Source organism: Ornithorhynchus anatinus, chromosome 16, assembly GCF_004115215.2.
Source record: "Ornithorhynchus anatinus isolate Pmale09 chromosome 16, mOrnAna1.pri.v4, whole genome shotgun sequence".
NCBI lineage: Eukaryota > Metazoa > Chordata > Mammalia > Monotremata > Ornithorhynchidae > Ornithorhynchus > Ornithorhynchus anatinus.
Genome location: NC_041743.1, coordinates 24,926,224 through 24,944,716, shown reverse-complemented (window position 1 = coordinate 24,944,716; position 18,493 = coordinate 24,926,224). Strand labels below are relative to the sequence as shown.

The window sequence follows — 18,493 nt, the reverse complement described above, 5'->3', positions numbered from 1 at the left end:
CAGTGGAAGCAGGGGAAAAAAAAAATCCGGTACTGGTTAAGGGCTTACTGCGTACCAAGCACTATTCTTAGAGAAGCAATGTGGCCTAGTGATTAGAGCACAGACCTGGGAGTCAGAAGGACCTGGGTTCTAATCTCGGCCCGTGCTCTGTTCATCACGACCATTTTCTAGCCTATTTTTCTAATCGATGGGTGCTTCTGTGGATGGACTCTGGTTCTGAGACCATATCCTTCCTCCTCCCGCCACACCACACTTCATCTTCTTCACCTCCCCAGTTCTGGGCCACTCCGCGGCCCCATGGAAACCGACCTACCGACAACTGTATCTGTACGATAATACTAGAGATCATTCTGGTCCCTAATTTCATTTTCTTTTGTTCTCTTTAATAATCATGTGAATTGATTAATGCTTTCAGCTGCTAATCATTTTTTTACAAATAATCCATGAGTAATTTGCAGGGGTTTTGGGGGTGTGAGAATCTAATCACTTCATTAGCCCACCCTCAGGAATAAACTGGAAAGCAGTGAAGGTGGAGACACTTAGAGGCAGGGCAGGGACCTAGACTGCCAACTCTGGCCTTCAGAACCTTTTTCTATCAATCTATCGATCAGTCAGTGGTACGTATTAAGTGCTTACTGTGTGCAGAGCACTGTGCTAAGTGCTTGGGAAAGAACAAACAGCGTGGCCTAATGGGTAGACCATGGGCCTGGGAGTTAGAGTAATAATAATACTGTTAATTATTGTTAGGCACTTACTGTGTGCCAAGCACTGTATTACCTTTATTAAGTGCCAAACTAGGTACAAGATAATCAGATGGGACACAGTCCCTGTCCCACATGGGGCTCAGTCTAAGTGTACTTCAGTCCTAAATTCGGACTAAAATTCTAAATTCTACAGCAATTTTCAGTTTCCAAGAATCAGACTCCTCTGAGTACTAAGACTTGGATTTTCAGTTTTTCAGTTAGCCCACCCATCTGGAAGCACGGTGTTTCCCTGGGCATTAAAATAAACGCTGTTCAACTCCAAGTCCCCTGCTGAGATCATCCCACCAGGATGTTCCTTGAGAAAAGTCAGTAAGTCACCCTGGGCTGTGAGAGTGTTTCTCTTTTGAAATTCCCCTCCAGAGAACCGCCACTGCCGGCTTATTTGAGTGAGCCCGGCGAGAGACGAGTCGAGCTGGTGGTTCCTCCTGAAAGGGAGGGGACCATTCCCGACGCCCCGACCTTGGCGGCATTTCGAGAAAATCATAGACACGTGGCCGGCTCCAACCCGGGAACGGGGATCGGCTCAAAAGGTGTCTGCCGTTGATCACGTAGCTGGCCCGGCTCTGGGCGGGAATTGAGAAGCAGCATGGCTCAGTGGATGGAGCACGGGTCTGGGCGTCAGAAGGTTATGGGTTCTAATCCCGGCTCTGCCACTTATCTGCTGTGTGACCTTGGGCAAGTCACTGTACTTCTCTGAGCCTCAGCTACCGCATCTGTAAAATGAGGATTAATAATGATAATGTTGGTATTTGTTAAGCGCTTACTATGTGCAGAGAACTGTTCTAAGCGCAGGGGTAGATACTGGGTCATCAGGTTGTCCCACGTGAGGCTCACAGTTAATCCCCATTTGACAGATGAGGTAACTGAGGCACGGAGAAGTGACTTGCCCACAGTCACACAGCTGACGAGCGGCAGAGCCGGCATTCAAATCCATGGCCTCTGACTTCCAAGCCCGGGCTCTTTCCACTGAGCCTCGCTGCTTCTCAGATTGATAAATTAATGTATCAAGATTATGTCGATTTATATTCCTGCCTTACCAAGGATTTGCAAGTACTCCCTAGTCAGCAATATATGTGACAAACACCAACCCAAGTCATCCAGGTTAGCAAGACATTGAATAGTGTCTCCTTTTACTGTACTCAGAAACCTTACTACACATCGTAGGAACTCAGTAAATGCTGACCAATGAGCGCAAGATGAATGAGTGAACGAATCCATTAGTTTTTTCAATGGTATCTGTCAAGCCGTTACTATGAGGCAAGAATCGTTCTAAACGCTGAGGTAGATTCAAGATAATCAGGTTGGACGCAGTCCCTATCCCAGACAGGGTTCAAAGTTTAAGTCAGAGGAAGGAGGATGTGATCCCCATTTTCCAGATGAGGTAAATGAGGCCCAGATAAGTGAAGGGAGTTACCCGAGGTCATACAGCAGACAAGGGGCAGAGGCAGGATTAGAACCCAGATCCGGGCTCTTTCCACCAGGCCACACTGCTTCCACCGCTTCCCCCCTTCCCTCCTCATCCTCCACCACGGCCAGTTGCCACCCCCTCCATTTTTCATGGTGCCTCTGCAGGCATTTTCTCTTCCCAAAGATTGTGAGCATCCTGCCATTCTCAATGGAGGGCGGCCAACATTCTGTGACTCCATTCTAAGGAAAAGGACACGCTGAGAATGTTTACCTCTGACCCGCAGTGCTGCGAGTGGGAGATGTCTTCGATCTTCTCTTCCTTGATCACAGTGAGATGGGGTGAGGTCAAGCTAGTCGTAACCCAAAGTCTAGTTCCTGCTACAAGAAGTAGGAGCAGCCAGCTCTTCATCTTTCTAGATGGAAGGCGGCCTCATCATTCCAGAAGATGGGAAATTCTTCACCTCAGGCCCTGCAGAATCGTGTTGGATTTTGGCCACTGAGAGCTCGGAGAACCACAGGAAAAAACTCTCTTCAGGTCTCTCATCTCCCAATCACAGAGGAACTCTCCTGGTAAAGGGTACTATCCACCTCGCCTAATGGATAGAGCACAGGCCTGGAAGTCAGAAGGACCTGGGTTCTAATCCCGGCTCCGCCACTTGTCAGCTGTGTGTCCTTAGGCAAGTCATTTCACTTCTCTGTGCCTCAGTTACTACCTCTGTAAAAGGGGATTAAGACTGGCAGTCCCACATGGGACATGGTTGTGTCTTATTTATGGTATTAGTTAATAATAATAGCGATGGCATTTATTAAGCTCTTATTATGTGCCAGGCACTGTACTAAACACTGAGGTGGATACAAGCAAATTGAGATGGACACAGTCCCCGTCCCATGTGGGGCTCACAGTCTCAATCCCCATTTTACATATGAGTTTACTGAGGCCCAGAGAAGTAAAGTGACTTGCCCAAGGTCACACAGCAGACAAGTGGCAGAGCCGAAATGACCTTCTGACACCCAAGCCCCTGCTCTATCCACTACACCATGTTGCTTCTCTATTAAGCACTTACTATGTGCCAGGCACTGTGGTAGATACAAGCTAACTGGATTGGACAGAGTTCAGGTCCCTCATGGGGCTCACAGTCTTAATCCCCATTTAACAGATGAGGTAAGTGAGACATAGAAAAGTTCATTCATTCAATCGTATTTGAGTGCTTACTGTGTGCACAGCACTGTACTAAGTGCTTTCCAGAGTACAAAACAGCAACAGACACACTCCCTGCCCACAATGAGCTCACAGTCTAGAGGGGGAGCAAGACATTAATATAAATAAATTACAGATACATACATTTGTGCTGTGGGGCTGGGAGGGAGGACGAATGAAGGGAGCAAGTCAGGGCGACGTAGAAGGGAAGTGAGCTGCCCAAGGTCACACAGCAGACAGGTGGTGGAGGTGGAATTAGAATCCAGGTCCTTCTGACCCCCAGCCCCGTGCTCCATCCGCTAAGCCAGGCCGCTTCTCAGCCTGAGTAACTCGTATCTACTCCGGTGCTTATTACAGTGCCAGGCACATAGCAAGGGCTGACAAATACCATCTTTAGGTCCTTAGGTAGGGGATCCCTTCGGGGCTGTACCACCTTCTCATCCCTTGGGAAATTTCCTGCCATCACCCTCAAGAGAGGGTAATTCTCTCTTAAGCCTGGATTTCTAGTTGGCTTCCGTAGGGTGAGGGCCGCAGTGACTGCTAGAAATGCAGCTGGGCTTAGAGCACTTGTATCAAATTCTCCAAATCAGCTAGGCTCCACGGCCTGCCAATGGGTCTAAATAAAACCACAGTGATGTAGCAGGCTGCACCGAATATACACAACCAGAAATATCCAACGGCAACGGTGAGCTCGATGCCATCACAGAATTCTGTTAACTTAGCACACTGACCAAAGATAATAGTGCCGCGTGGTAAGCAGTTACTATGTGCCAAGCACTGGACTGAGTGCAGGGGTAGATGGAAGATAATCAAGTCCTATGGGGCTTACAGGTATTCAATCCTCACTTTGCAGATGGGGACTGAGGCACAGGGAAGTTCCGTGAGAATCAGCACGGCCAACTGACTAGAGCAGAGGTCTGGAAGTCAGAAGGACCTGAGTTCTAATCCCAACTCCGCCACTTGCCTGCTGTGTGACGTTGGGCAAGTCATTCCGCCTCTCTGTGCCTTAGTTCCCTCACCTGTAAAATGGAGATTAAGACCGTGAGCCGAACCCAATTTGCTTGTATCCACCCCAGTGCTTAGAACAGTGTCTGGCACATTGTAAGAGCTTAAACACCACAGTTATTATTATTATAAGCAAATTCCTCAAGGTCACACATTAGGCAAGTGGAGGAGCCAGGATTAGAAATCCTCCGACTCCCAGGCCCCTGTTTTTTTCCACTAGGCCACGCCGCTTCCTAGTGATGCAACAAGGAAGTAGAAAACTGAATCGATAAGGCCTTACATCCTCGGGAGACTGTCATACAGAATACAGCAGAAGCATGCCATCAGTTTCCAGGCCAAACTGAATTCTACCAAAGTTTTCTGTAAAATGGAGATTGAGATTGTGAGCCCCATTTGGGACAGGCACTGTGTCCAACCCGACCTGATTCTATCTACCCCAGTGCTTAATTCAGTGTTTGCCATACAGTAAGCGCTTAACAAATACCATCATAATAATATTATTCTTCCTCTGCAGAAAGGTCCTACACAGACCACACGTTTGGGTCACTGAGCCATCCCATCAGCATTTTAGGGATTTACTCAACATCAAACGGAAAAAGAGCACGACGGCAACAAAGTTTTGGAAGGATATCAGTCTCCTAGCATTTAAGCTATACTCACTTCAACCCAGTTGTACTGGGTGGAACACGTGAAGAGGATGAGCACCAGCAGGATACCCAAATAGCTGCTGAACGTGAGCTGAAATGGAAAACAAAGAGGACAGAAAATGTTTTAAGGATGCGCTAAGATAAAGCCTAAGTGGGAGTCAGTTGCCATGGATAGAACAGCAGGACGTATTGCAGTCAAGAAAGGAGGGGCTCTTTTTGAGCAGAAGCTTCCTAAGGGTCTCTATTGGACCAAAGAAACCAAAAAGCCAGACTGAGCCCCTCTGGTCTCCCTTCCCCTCAGCACTGTGCTCATTTGCATATATTATTTATTACCCTATTTATTTTGTTAATGTGGTATATATCTCCTTAATTCTATTTATCTTGATGTTGTCTTGTTTTTGTTTTGTTCTGTTTTGCTTTGCTGTCTGTCTCCCCCATTTAGACTGTGAGCCCGTCTCTGGGCCGGGATCATCTCTATCTGTTGCCAAATTGTACATTCCAAGTGCTTGGTACAGTGCTCTGCACGTATTAAGCGCTCAATAAATACTATTGAATGAATGCAAAACAAAAACAACTTCCTCCTAAAATCCAAAAGAGCACCGCTCTCCCAACATTCAGAGATCTCCTAAAATTTCACCTCTTCCAATGAGGTTTCACCGATTAGTTCCCAGCACGCTAATAGTCGAATAAACCCGTCGGCCAACTCTAGTACTTATGAATATACGTATGCCTTTGTTCTCCCTCCTGCTTAGACTATAAGCCCTTTGAGGGACCTGATTATCTTGTATAATAATAATTATGGCATTTATTAAGCACTGATCTACTCTAGTGCTTGGTACAATGCATAAAACCTAGTAAATGCTTAAATACCACAATTATCATTATTAATTATTAAAGTCCCAGTGGAATTTCTTGGTAGAAATTCTAAGGGCAAAAGTGGCTTTTTTTTCCTTTTAATTCTACAACCTTTACTAGAGACAGAACTAACAACAGTGATGAGGGCAGAATTGGCTTGTTTTCCCTTATTTTCTTTCGTCTGGGACATACCTGAAAGAGAATTCATCCCCATATGGTGATATGCCTAATGAGAATCCCCAATTAATCCTGGCTGACTGCCTGGGCTGGGAACTTATTCAGTGGGGAAAACTGTACCTGCTTGGAGAGGAATCTTTTATTCCCCAGCCCGTAAACAAACTCCAGGCCCAAACTGCACTAATCCTACCTAAGGAGATTGCTAGAAAGCCAAAGGGGCCGTGAATTTTGCAAATCTCATTTGTGCCTGAAAATCATTTTCTTGGGAGAGGGAGTTACAACTTGCTAATTGGGCAGGAATATAGTCTGTTTGGACAGGTCTGGTCTCTTAAACAAAGCTGTCCCCTGGCTTTCCTAGTTTTCCATGACTCTCGATGGCACCCAAAGTCATCCAGGCTCAAGTTCGACAGGCCATTTTGTGCCGGCAAACCGGCTGCTGGGATTTATTTGTGCACATTCAACTTGCAAAGGGAAGTCATTCATTTTGATATATTCCCACAGGGTGTCTGGGCTTCATCACAAAATAAAACACTATTTACTTCCATGCTTGGAGCCCCCACTGAGATTCTCTTCTCGAATTGGTGGCAGGAGAAGGTGGAGCGGGACATTCGTTTCTCAGTTCTGAAAGTCAAACAGCAAATCTTTCATTTCATCAGGATGCTGGCCCCCAGATGGAATGTTTCCTATATTATTCCGAGCGGGCGAGATGGGAATGAATTCCTCTGGATTTGTGGGGTGAGAAGGGAGGGGGTGGCTTCTGAAGGTTAAGAAATGTGGCCCCTTCTGAGCTTAAGTGAACACAATTTGCTCTTCTGCATGTAATCGTTCTTCTCTTAATCATAGAAGGAGGATCCGAATCCAAGCTGCTCAGAGTCTGGGTGTTGGCTGTGCGCTTAATACAATTACTAATTATCATAATATTTTGAGTAATCTTGAGAGTAATCTAGTGTACTCTCTCAAGCAGTTAGTAGAATGCTCTGCGTACAGTAAGTGCTCAGTAAATTCCACTGACTGATTGATCGACTGATGGACTGATTTGCATTTGCCTTTCTATCCTGCTAACTCTCCTTTTCAGGCGGAGAGGAGGAGGTGCAGGAAAGAGCCTGGATAATCCACCCCCTGAAGAGACAGCCCGTGTATAATTGAAAATTGGCTGAATTTTAATCTTAATACCACTAAAAAAGTATGACCAGTAGTCTTGAAGGAAAAGGCCTAGATTTTTGGATGCTTTTAGTTTCTCCCCCACTTATGGTATTTAAGTGCTTACTACGGGTCAGGCACTGTACTAATCTCTGGGCTAAATACAAGTTAATCAGGTTGGACCCAGTTCCTGTCCCATAAGAGGCTCGCAGTCTTAAACCCCATTTTACAGATGAGATCACTGAGGTACAGAGAAGTGAAGTGACTTGCCCAAGGCCACACAACAGGCAAGTGGCGGAGCCGGTATCAGAACCCAGATCCTTCTGACTCCCAGGGCTGTGCTCTAGCCACTGGGCCACGCTGCTTCTCAACCGACTCCTTCCAATCTCACTCTATTAAGGAGCCAAGCGTCTCCTGGGGGCTGGAATTTTCTGGAGCAGTGATCAGGATCAGAGTTGAGCATACCCACCAGAAGACAGAATCTCTGACTTTATCTCCTTGAATAGTTGTTATTTCAAGAGCAGTGACAGGTCTGGATTTCAACAGACAGCCCTTTCTTCCCCAACCAGAGTGGAGAAAGTTAACAAAAGGAATCCCATAGAAGACCACCTCTCAAATCCAGGGCATTCCTACAGCCTGATTTCTGTTTAAATTTCTTCCTTCTCTGTTACTTTTTCCAATCCAATGGAAAATATCTAAGCTTCAAAAATTAGCAAGGTAATTCTTCTAGGGAGGCAAGCCTGGCCTAGAGAAGCAGAGAAGAGGTGTGGCCTAGAGGGAGTCAGAGGACCTGGGTTCTAATTCCGACTCCATAATTCTATAATAGAATTCTATACTTCTACTTATTTACATTGATGCTATTGATGCCTGTCCACTTGCTCTGTTTTGTTGACTGTCTCTCCCCTTCTAGACTGTGAGCCCATTGGGTAGGGATTGTCTCTATTTGTTGACAAATTTTACTTTCCAAGCACTTAATACAGTGCTCTGCACACAGAAAAAGCTCAATAAATACAAATGAATGAAGCTCCCCCACTTGCCTGCTGGGTGTCCTGGGGCAAGTCACTTCACATCTCTGGGCCTCAGTTCCCTCATCTGTAAAATGGGATTGAGACTGTGAGCCTTGTGTGGGTCAGGGACTGTGTCCAAACCGGTTCTCTTGTATCTACCCCGGCGCTTAGTACAGTGCCTGGCACATAGAAAGCACTTAACAAATACTACCATCATTATTAGTGGATTGAGTCTAGCGGGGTGACTTCAGCACAGCACTTAAACTTTCTGGACCTCAGTTTCCTCCTCTGCAAGTGAGAAGAAACAATGTTTTCTCTACCTCACTGAGGTGCTGGGAGGAAAAAAAAAATGAGATGTCTGATGTTCTAGGAAAACTTGAAAAAAGGTTATATAAACTCAAGGTATCCCAGTCATGCAATGTCCAACAATAAAAGATATTCTAACACATGGAAGCCTTGGAGCAACTGGGAAAAATTATAGTTGTGCTAGTAGGGTGGAAAAAAAGGAGGGAGTTGAAAGAACCAAACGAAAATGGGAAGGTATTTTTGAACATTGATCCCTTTAAGGTCACCCACATTACGTTTTCCAAGTTTTCTTTCTGAGTGAGCCGCTTCCTCACTATCTTCCATCTAACCCCTTTGAAGACTGCAGCTCTAATTGGTTTGCATCGATGATAATAATGGAACGTACCTCTTGGAATATTGATGGACTAACATTAAACGCCGGAGCTTGAGCTCTCTTCCTTCTGGTTTGTGGGAGACCATTAATCAAGCAGAATTAGCCTGCCCGTGTCCAATACCGCTCCTGCTCAATCAAGCTGCCTCCCTTCCAAGCGGCACATCCCCCCATCCTCCGAGGGTCGATGCTTTCCTCTGACCCAGATGCAAAGCTGTTTCCCACTCCTCAAAACATCCTCCGAATAAGAGGCAGGGGATAATCAGGCTGAAGAACTAATCGGTGCCCGACCCGGATCTCCAAGGAGATTTAGGAGATGGGTGTTGCTTTTACCATCTTAAAAATGGCAACACAAAGCATGGAGGTTCTTTCTCACCATCCCTTATAGTGACAGGTGCATAATAGGTCTGATCCTGCACTCTGATCCTGATCACTGCTCCAGAAAATTCCAGCCCCCAGGTTTGCTGTTCAGATTCTTCCAAGCAGAACACTGGTTTAAGATTTTCCCCCTTCCCACCCCCTCCTGTGACTGGTTCCTCTAGCTGGATAGGATTGGAGAGGAAATCCGCCTGTTCATTCCTTCAGTCATATTTATTGAGCACTTACTGTGTGCAGAGCACTGTACTAAAGTGCTTGGGAGAACATAAGAGACTCAATCCCTTCCCACAGTGAACTTGCAGTCTAGAGGTGGGTGTGGGGGAAACAGACATTAATATAAATGAATGACAGACACGTACATAAGGGCTGTGGAGCTGGGAGAGGGGAAGAACAAAGGAAGTAAGTCGGGGTGACGCAGAAAGGAGTGGGAGAAGAGGAAAGGGGGGCTTAGTCAGGGAAGGCCTCTTGGAGGAGATGGACCTTCAATAAGGCTTTGAAGTGGAAGAGAGCAATTGCCTGTTGAATTTGAGGAGTGAGGGCATTCTAGGCCAGAGGTAGGGCATGGGCGAGGGGTCGGTGGTGAGATAGGCGAGATGGAGGCACAGTGAGAAGGTTAGCATTAACCTTCAAGCACTGCCATTTGGGTCCCCCACACCAGTAATGCGATCCCTTGTGATTTTGAAGGTAGCGACTGGGTACGGTGGACAGTCAGCACCCACTACATCTTCCTTCTTGTGGTAGTAAGCACCCTGTTTCCCAGGCCTCTTGACTACCAAGCTCTGTAACAAAAGCAAAAACTCTGGAAAAATGGAATATCAGATTGGATAGCAAAGGATTGGAGATGACCACTTTTCTCCTGCTTCCCTGTGAATTTCCATTAAAAAAAAAAAAAAAGGCCTTTTTCCTTTCTCAAAGAGGGGTGAGGGAGGTGGTGGGAGTAAGCAGTCTGGAACTCAGACTTTCAGCTCTAGGAAAATTGGGGGTCAGTGGGTGGTCTCTGGGGAGGTGGTTCTACAGCAGAAGAGCCCCACCCACCCTCTGAAGTAAATTCAGGGTAGCTAGATTGGACAGAGTCCCTGTTCCACTTGGAGTTCACAGTCTAAGGAGGAGGGGGAGTGGGATTTGATTGCCATTGCACGGATGAAGAGACTGAGGCCCAGAGAAGTCATGTACCCAAGGTCCACTAGAAGAGCCAGGATGAGAACGCAGGTCTCCCGACTCCTGGTCTCATCCTCTTTCCACTAGACCACACTCCTTCGCGTAATAATAATAATGATGATGATGACGGTACTTGTTAAGCACGTAACTATGTGCCAAGCACTGTTCTAAGTGCCTGGGTAGATACAAGTCAGGTTGGACACAGACCTTTCATTCATTCATTCAATAGTATTTATTGAGCGCTTACTATGTGCAGAGCACCGTACTAAGCGCTTGGAATGAACAAGTCGGCAACAGATAGACAGTCCCTGCCGTTTGGCGGGCTTACGGTCTAATCGGGGGAGACGGACAGACGAGAACGATGGCGATAAATAGAGTCGAGGGGGAGAACATCTCGTAAAAACAATGGCAACTAAATAGAATCGAGGCGATGTACATTTCATTAACAAAATAAATAGGGTGATGGAAATATATACAGTTGAGCGGACGAGTACAGTGCTGAGGGGATGGGAAGGGAGAGGGGGAGGAGCAGAGGGAGATGGGGGGAAAAGAGGGTTAAGCTGCGGAGAGGTGAAGGGGGGGCGGTAGAGGGAGTAGAGGGAGAAGGAGAGCTCAGTCTGGGAAGGCCTCTTGGAGGAGGTGAGTTTGTCCCACATGGGGTTCACATTCCTAATCCATGTTTTATAGATGAGGTAGCTGAGGCCCAGAGAAGCTAAGAGGCTTGCCCAAGGTTGCACAGCAGACGTTAATTAAGAACGGTATTTGTTAAGCGCTTACTAGGTGCAGAGCACTGTTCTAAGCGCTGGGGGAGATACAGGGAAATCAGATTGTCCCAAGTGGGGCTCACATTTTTTAATCCCCGTTTTTACAGATGAGGTAACTGAGGCACAGAGAAGATAAGTGACTTGCCCAAGGTCACACAGCAGACAAGTGGCGGAGCCGGAATTAGAACCCACGACCTCTGACTCCTAAGCCCGGCCTCTTTCCACTAAGCCACGCTGCTTCTCGTGTCAATGGGTCATTCACCAAATGTTTCAGCAGCAGAATTCTCCTCTCCAGGAGAGTGGAGCCCTGCCCATGATGAAAATGAAGCCATGCTTAAGTTGTCCTTCCAATAGATATTTTCTGGAAAATGCTCACCCAGTTGAGAAATTCTGGGAGGTATAAGAGATATACATACATATATATCATAAATATCTTTAAAGCCAATACTTGTCTTCCCAATTATCTTTTCACATGTTCACTTCAGATGTTCATGTCTGTCAAAGTGGCTAACTAAAATTGGTGTTTTTCAATGAGATGCTGTGATCTAAGCGTGACTGACAAATTCCTTAACTATAGTCAAGTGTTTGTGCCATTAAGCATTAATGTGGTAAGCTGCAGAGAGTAAACGGGCAGCATAGCCTAGTGGCAAGAGCATGAGAGCCAGAGGACGTGGGTTCTAATCCCCGTTCCGTCTCTTGTCAGCTGTGTGACCTCGGGCAAGTCGCTTAACTTCTCTGTGCTTCAGTTACCTCATCTGTAAAATGGGGATTGAGACTGTGATCCCCATATGGGACAACCTGACTACCTTGTATCTCCCCCAGCGCTTAGAACAGTGCTTGGCACATAGTAAGCACTTAACAAATACCATAATTATTATTTTCTCATAAGCAAAGGAGGAGAAAAATCAAAGAGTCTCTTGGTTTGGCTTCAAACATTATGTGTAGTGACAGTAGACAGCAGATAGTAGGGAAAGGATCGTTAATTATCTTTGCATTTCCCTCCATCTTTCAAATGTAATGAATTTTTTGGAAAATTCAGTGGGTGTGAAAGCTTTGGAATTCCATTCCTTCAAGTCCTTCAAGACATTCTTAGGGGTTATCTCTCCTAGGCAGGTGGAAGAGGAGAGAGAGAGAAAACCTTAACCCTATATGAATAATTATGATGTATTATTAGCAACTGATGGCCACTTAATGGAGTTTTTTCAATAAAGATAGCACAGGCTGCAATTTTTCTCTGTCATATGTATAAAAAGGCTACATTTAATGACTTCAAAGTTCATAGCAATCTCTCAAACTAAATTTAGTTAACTGGGAGGTTTATATTACCAACCCATTAGATGGGTTTCAACAGTCTCCTGAGAGAATCCGAGTGTTTTCTGTTTTGCCAGATAGCCTATAATAGCTTGAAAACTGATCTTGCTATATGGGGATTTATAAGGAGTAGAAATGTGTAATCTGTGTGTAATACTCAAGAGGAATCTTGGAGAGGATATGATAGTTCAGTGACATCTCCTATTAACTCACACAGATTCTACCCAGAAAAGACGTGTGTGTGACTGTTAGGGGATTGGGTTTTCCAAACCGAGAAATCTCCGGGCTTCAGATTTTCGGTCCTAAAGTATGCTTTTTGAGATTTACGTTTGCCGACACTTGGCAAAATACTCCTGTCTGTTTTGAAGAAAAAAAAGCTTCCAGAGTTTATGAGGTGGCCTAAGGAGGCAACAAAGAGTCCTTCCCTAAGAGCCCTCTGAGGAGATGGCTGAAAACGAGTCAGAGAAACCCAATTTAGATCTCTTTTAAAACACACGTGGCAGAGATGAAAGACTTTGATGTGATGGGGTGAATCTTGGCAGGAACCAAGAGGTTTAAATATTGAGATATTGGATGAGGCCAAAGACCCACTCGATTTACTCACCCCTGAAACTTTTCAGCGATTTCCTATGAGCGTTTGTAAGGAGTTTAGAATCTAACAGGAGGGACAGACAGATGGAGGAAACAACAGAGCCTTTAATATTATGTGTGTGTGTACATATTTATCTACGTATGGATAGATATGTATACACACACACACACACACACATATATATATATATATAGGTTGTGAGTGCTTAGGCTGCACAAGAAAGGTTATATAGGAGTTGGAGCATTTAAGGTGGGGAGAAAAGATATTAATCAGCAAACCTCCTAGGGGTTGTGTGATTTCAGAAGGGCTTTGAAGATTGGGGAGGTGGTTAGTTGAAGTAAGGCTGAGGCACCAAATATCACTGTGATTACGCTTCAAGCAGCATGGCCTAGTTGATAAAACATGGGCCTGGGAGTCAGAGGACCTGGATTCTAATCCCAGGTCTGCCACTTGCCTGCTGTGTGACCTTGGATAAATCACTTAACTTCTCTGTGCCTCAGTTACCTCACCTGTAAAATGGGGATTAAAACTGTGAGTCCCATGTAGGACATGAATGGTGTCCAACCTGATTAACTTGTCTCTTCCCCAGTGCTTTGTACAGTGCCAGGCAAGTAGTAAGCACTTAAAAATACCACAGTTATTATTAGTGCTTGGCATATAGTAAGCACTTAACCAATACCATTTTTTTTAAAAAGACATATTTGATTCTGATGAATGACTTATTTGTCTCTACAAACTTGGGACTGTTCACTTGACAGCCAGGTATTTGAATATCAGAAGGCACAAGTTCAATCAGTAGTATTTATTGAGCACTTACTGTGTGCAAGGCACTGTATTAAGTGTCAGGAGAGTCCAGTAGAAAAGAAAAGGAAGGTACAGTACCCTCCCTCAAGGAGTTTATGAACTAGCTAAGGGATTGATGGTTGGAGCCAGTGAATCCAAGCGTTAATTACCCAACAACAATCATAAATGTAGTAACACTTTGGGTCATAATGACTTCAAGCAATGAAGAGGGTTTGTACACAAGAATTCTAAATTTCAAACCCTGAAGTCAGATTTGAATTGAGAGTAAATTGAATCTTTCCCCAAAGGGAGTTCTTGGTCAGCCACTTACATGAGATTAGAGCAGAGGATATTGCCTTTCAGTAACAGAAATAGGAATTTGTTCAAGAAAACAGGATTCACAATGAGCAATTCAGTAAGGAAAAAGCCTCTCTTTTTCCCCCGGCTACATTCTCTGGGGTCGCTATCAAAATTATGTGTGACTACAAGTCAATTGTTTATTTTGCAAGACGGTTGCCATTTACTTTCCTCGGTATTTCTTAAATGTGTTTTTTGGGGGAAAACAACATCTATCGTCTCTTTCATTCCAATCCTTCTGTCATTAACCTGTCCACATATGTCCAATCTGATTAGCTTGTACCTATCCTGGTGCTTAGTACAGTGCCTAGTACACAGTAAGCACTTAACACATATTTAAAAAAAACCAAGAAAACAAAAACCTTTCCAGCATTCTGGTTCCACACTGCTACTCCAGAAAATTCTGTGGAAACCACTCAGTGCTCATGGACGCCATCAGCCTTGAATGACCACGTACCCCAATGAACAGACACCCAGACCAGCCATCCCTCAACTCAGTTTGCATTTAAGGGAAAAAAAAGCTAATGTGAGATTTCTAATCAAGATACGGGATGGGTGAAATTGAGAACATTCTTAAAGAGCCTGGCACAGAAGGGTTCAACGTGACCTAGTGGAAAGAGGACGGGCCTGGGAGTCAAAAGACCTGGATTCTAACTCTGGCTCTGTCATCTGCCTGCTGGGTGACCTTGGTCACGTCACTTCACTTCTCTGTACCTTAGTTACCTCATCTGTAAAATGGGGATTAAGAGTGTGAGCCCAATGTGGGACATGGACTGTGTCCAACCTGATTTAGCTTACATCTACCCCAGAACATAGGAAAAGCTTAACAAATACCATTATAAAAAACAAACGAACACATGGAGGAAAGATTAGAATTTAGTACAGGGTCTGGCATGTGGTAAAGGCTTAACAAATGTCATCCAAAAAAAACCCAGAAAGGAAAAATCATTTTGTCAGTATTGTCATCCACAAGGCTTCCAAACCATTTCTGGTATGTCTCCAGGAAAAAAAAGTATCATGTGGAATACAGATTATTTAGCTCCATATGGAAACATGAATTAGCACAAAGTGATCCTCTACTGTAGATGAACCATTACTGTGTTTACATAAGACAAATGATTCTATTTCCTCTACATTTTCCCCCCTCATACTGTCCAACTTTAACAAAACATACTAAAGCCTAGAGGTTGGTGAAAGGAAAGGCCTGATGAGATATTAGATTTTAAACACATCCTACTTTAGCGCCAACCCCTCTGTTTAAACATCCTTAATTTTGATCCTTGGAAGGCGGGGATCAGAACCCAGGGTTTCTCTTTTCTGTCCTCTGTGGCTTTTTTTAAATGGTGTTTATTAAGTGCTTACTATGTGCCAGGCACTGTACTAAGTGCTGGGGTAGATACAAGATAATCAGGTTGGACACAGTCCCTGTCCCACATAGGGCTCACAGTCTTAATCCCCATTTTACAGAAGAGGGAACTGAGGCACAGAGAAGTGAAAAGGTCACCCTGTGGACAAGTGACAGAGCAGGGATTAGAACCCGAGTCCTTTCTTAATTGACAACCTATCAAAAGCCACATTAACTAGAACCCCATTAAGTGGTGGAACATACCGGTATGAAACATTCCTAGTTTGAAACATACTATATTTCTGTAGTAGTAACTGTATTTATTAAGCTCTTACTGGGTGCAGAGCACCGTACTAAGCACTGGGAAAGAATATGCACGCGGGAATTAGACGCAGACTCTGTTCTTACAGGAAATTTGGTTGAAGAAACTGACATCCTCACTTGAAAATGCACTAATTAATTCCTTCCCCAAACATCTGTGAGTTATTGAATGGGCAGGGAATAACAAATAAAAAAAGCATGGTATCTGATATTTCTGCCAAAGCCTTAATGTTTCATTTTTTCCCCCTCACAGAGGAACTCCTCTTTCCTGAACACCCTTATAAAAAAAGGGTATGGGGATTGAACTGAATTCGCAACTAATTCATGAGCACAAAATAATAACAACTGTAGTGTTTGGTAAGTGCTAACCAGATGCCCAGTTCCGTACTAAGCACTGGGCTAGACAAAAGCTATTCTGAGGGGGAAACGGCTCCTTCTCCCACATGGGGCTCACTGTCTATGAAATCTACACTGAATTTGGATACTGCATCTGTGATCATAAGTTCCCATCAATCTTTCAATCATTGGCATTTATTGAAGGTTTACTGTGTGCAGAGCTCTGTACTAAGTACAGTACAGCTGAGTTGGTAGACACGTTCCCTGTCCAAAAGGAGTTTACAATCTAAAACCAACTCCATGGCGGGTGGGGTATTAGGCTGCCAACCTCGCTCCTCCCAGGACTCCCACAAGCCCTGAGAATTTCCATTCCGAGCTGAAAAGACCTAAAACGGTGGCTCTCTGGCCTGTCGGTTATTTGAAGCTCGTCACCTCCCATTCTCATCCCCACTAAACTACCACCCTCTTTTCACCCCAGACCCAAAATGAGAAGTTGGCATCTTATGTATGTATATTTCCACTGTACTCAGGGAGTTTTAGGTGGCTTACTCGAGCCCCCCAGCCTATAAACCCAGGCCTTGAGTCTTCAACCGACACACACAAACATGAAATAGGAATGGTCTGTTGGATCTTAACAGGATCACTAAGCTACCTATCTCACGTCCCTCAGTTCAGCACCCCCCGCCCCCCATGTCTCTACCCCAAAAGTGTAGGATCGTGCTCTAGTGGAAACACCACTGACCAGGGAGTGAAAGGACCCATTTCTAACCCCAGCTCCTCCACTTAACCTGCTGTTTGTCCTTCAGCAAATCACTTAACTTCTCTGTGCCTTTCTCCTCATCTGTAATGTTTATTCTCCCTCTTACCTAACCTGTGAAGCCCACATGGAACAGATACTTCATCCAACCTGATTAACATGTACTTACCCCAGCACTTAGGAGACTTCTTACACACAGCAAATAGTTACTAAGTACCATAACTACTAGTATCTCAGCTGTAAAACTCTCCTTCGGGTGCCACTGATTCACTGCTACTGCTAACATCAAAGCTAAGTTGGCCTTCCCAGCTAAAATTGAGTCTCTGACTCGAATGAATATCACTATCCCCTCCTTTCATACCTATATAGAAACAGTGTAACAGCATTCCGAGCCAGAAGAGCTCCTTCTTGAATTTTGGTCCTGGAAGAGGGTCCCTTCTAGCCTGCCTCAGTTCACTCAAAATGATTTCCTTTTCCTCCATCTAAACAGTTATTATTCCCTCCCCTTTAATTCCCCCTGTTGTGCCCAGGGGAGTAACTGAGAATGGAGTCACTTTACCTTGAATGCTATCCCACTGAGGTTCACTGGTTCTGAGTCTATCCCCCAGACTTCTTAGCAAGAGGGTGGTACCCAAATCAGGAGATGGCAAGTCAAACAGGCAATAAAAGTGAGGATTCTGTTCAATCTCCAGGTGGCAGCTGAGCCCCCTTGCAAGCCCACCTGTTACATATCTCTTGCCCTTACCTAATAAACCATGTAGACAATAGTCCAGAGAAAGACGCAGATGAATGCTTTTTGATCCTAATAAGTCCCTTGGGATTTCTGTTGTATTGGAATCAGCTGAAACCTGGACTTCCTACAGAGTCCTCTGATATCTTTTGCGGTCGAACAAGTGTCTGGCCAGTGGGACTTAGATTCAGATCAATTCATAGGGAATCTTGTTTAAGTGGACGTATTTCCCCTGGGATGTCATTTAATTCAACGATTGCCAGCTAGTCATAAATTTCCAAACTGTGCAAAGAGGTCCTGACATCTCGTCCTTTCATTCAGACTTTTTTGGCTTTCTACCCGCCGTTCCTTGCTGCTTTTCCCTCCGCTGACTGGGGAGGGAATTAAAAGTGCTGAATCAGTTTCCTTTTCTTATTCAGCAGAACAGAAAAAAGTCAACCGGAGCTCTCCTAGTGGGAGACAAGCCATGCACCACTTGGCAATCGATCATTCAAACAATCGATCGCATTTACCGAGCACTTACTGCGTGCAGAACATTGTACTAAGCCCTTAGGAGAGTACGATACGACCGAGTTGAGAGACACATTCCCTGAGCCCAACGAGTTTACAGTCCAGAGGTGGAACCTTTACAGCCTTTAGGGAAGGACTTTTCTATCTGTACACAATAGTAGAGCATCGTGATGGCAGTCAACCTGTCGGATTTATTGCGCACTTACTGTGTGCAGAGCACTGTACTAAGCACTAGGGAGAGTACAATATAACAGTTAGCTATGGAACGTATCAAT

General features: G+C 44.8%; 1 long non-coding RNA gene across 1 annotated transcript in view; it reads right to left on the bottom strand.

Moving 5' to 3' along the window:
• LOC114817215 overlaps positions 1 to 17,623 on the bottom strand; it is a 38,687-nt gene extending 21,064 nt beyond the window's left edge. The window contains exons 1-3 of the long non-coding RNA XR_005660891.1: positions 17,538 to 17,623; positions 5,035 to 5,112; positions 2,443 to 2,764 (exon numbers count right to left, since the gene is read on the bottom strand). This is a non-coding gene — a long non-coding RNA (uncharacterized LOC114817215). The remainder of the gene's footprint in view (positions 1 to 2,442; positions 2,765 to 5,034; positions 5,113 to 17,537) is intronic.
• Positions 17,624 to 18,493: the final 870 nt, after the last annotated feature.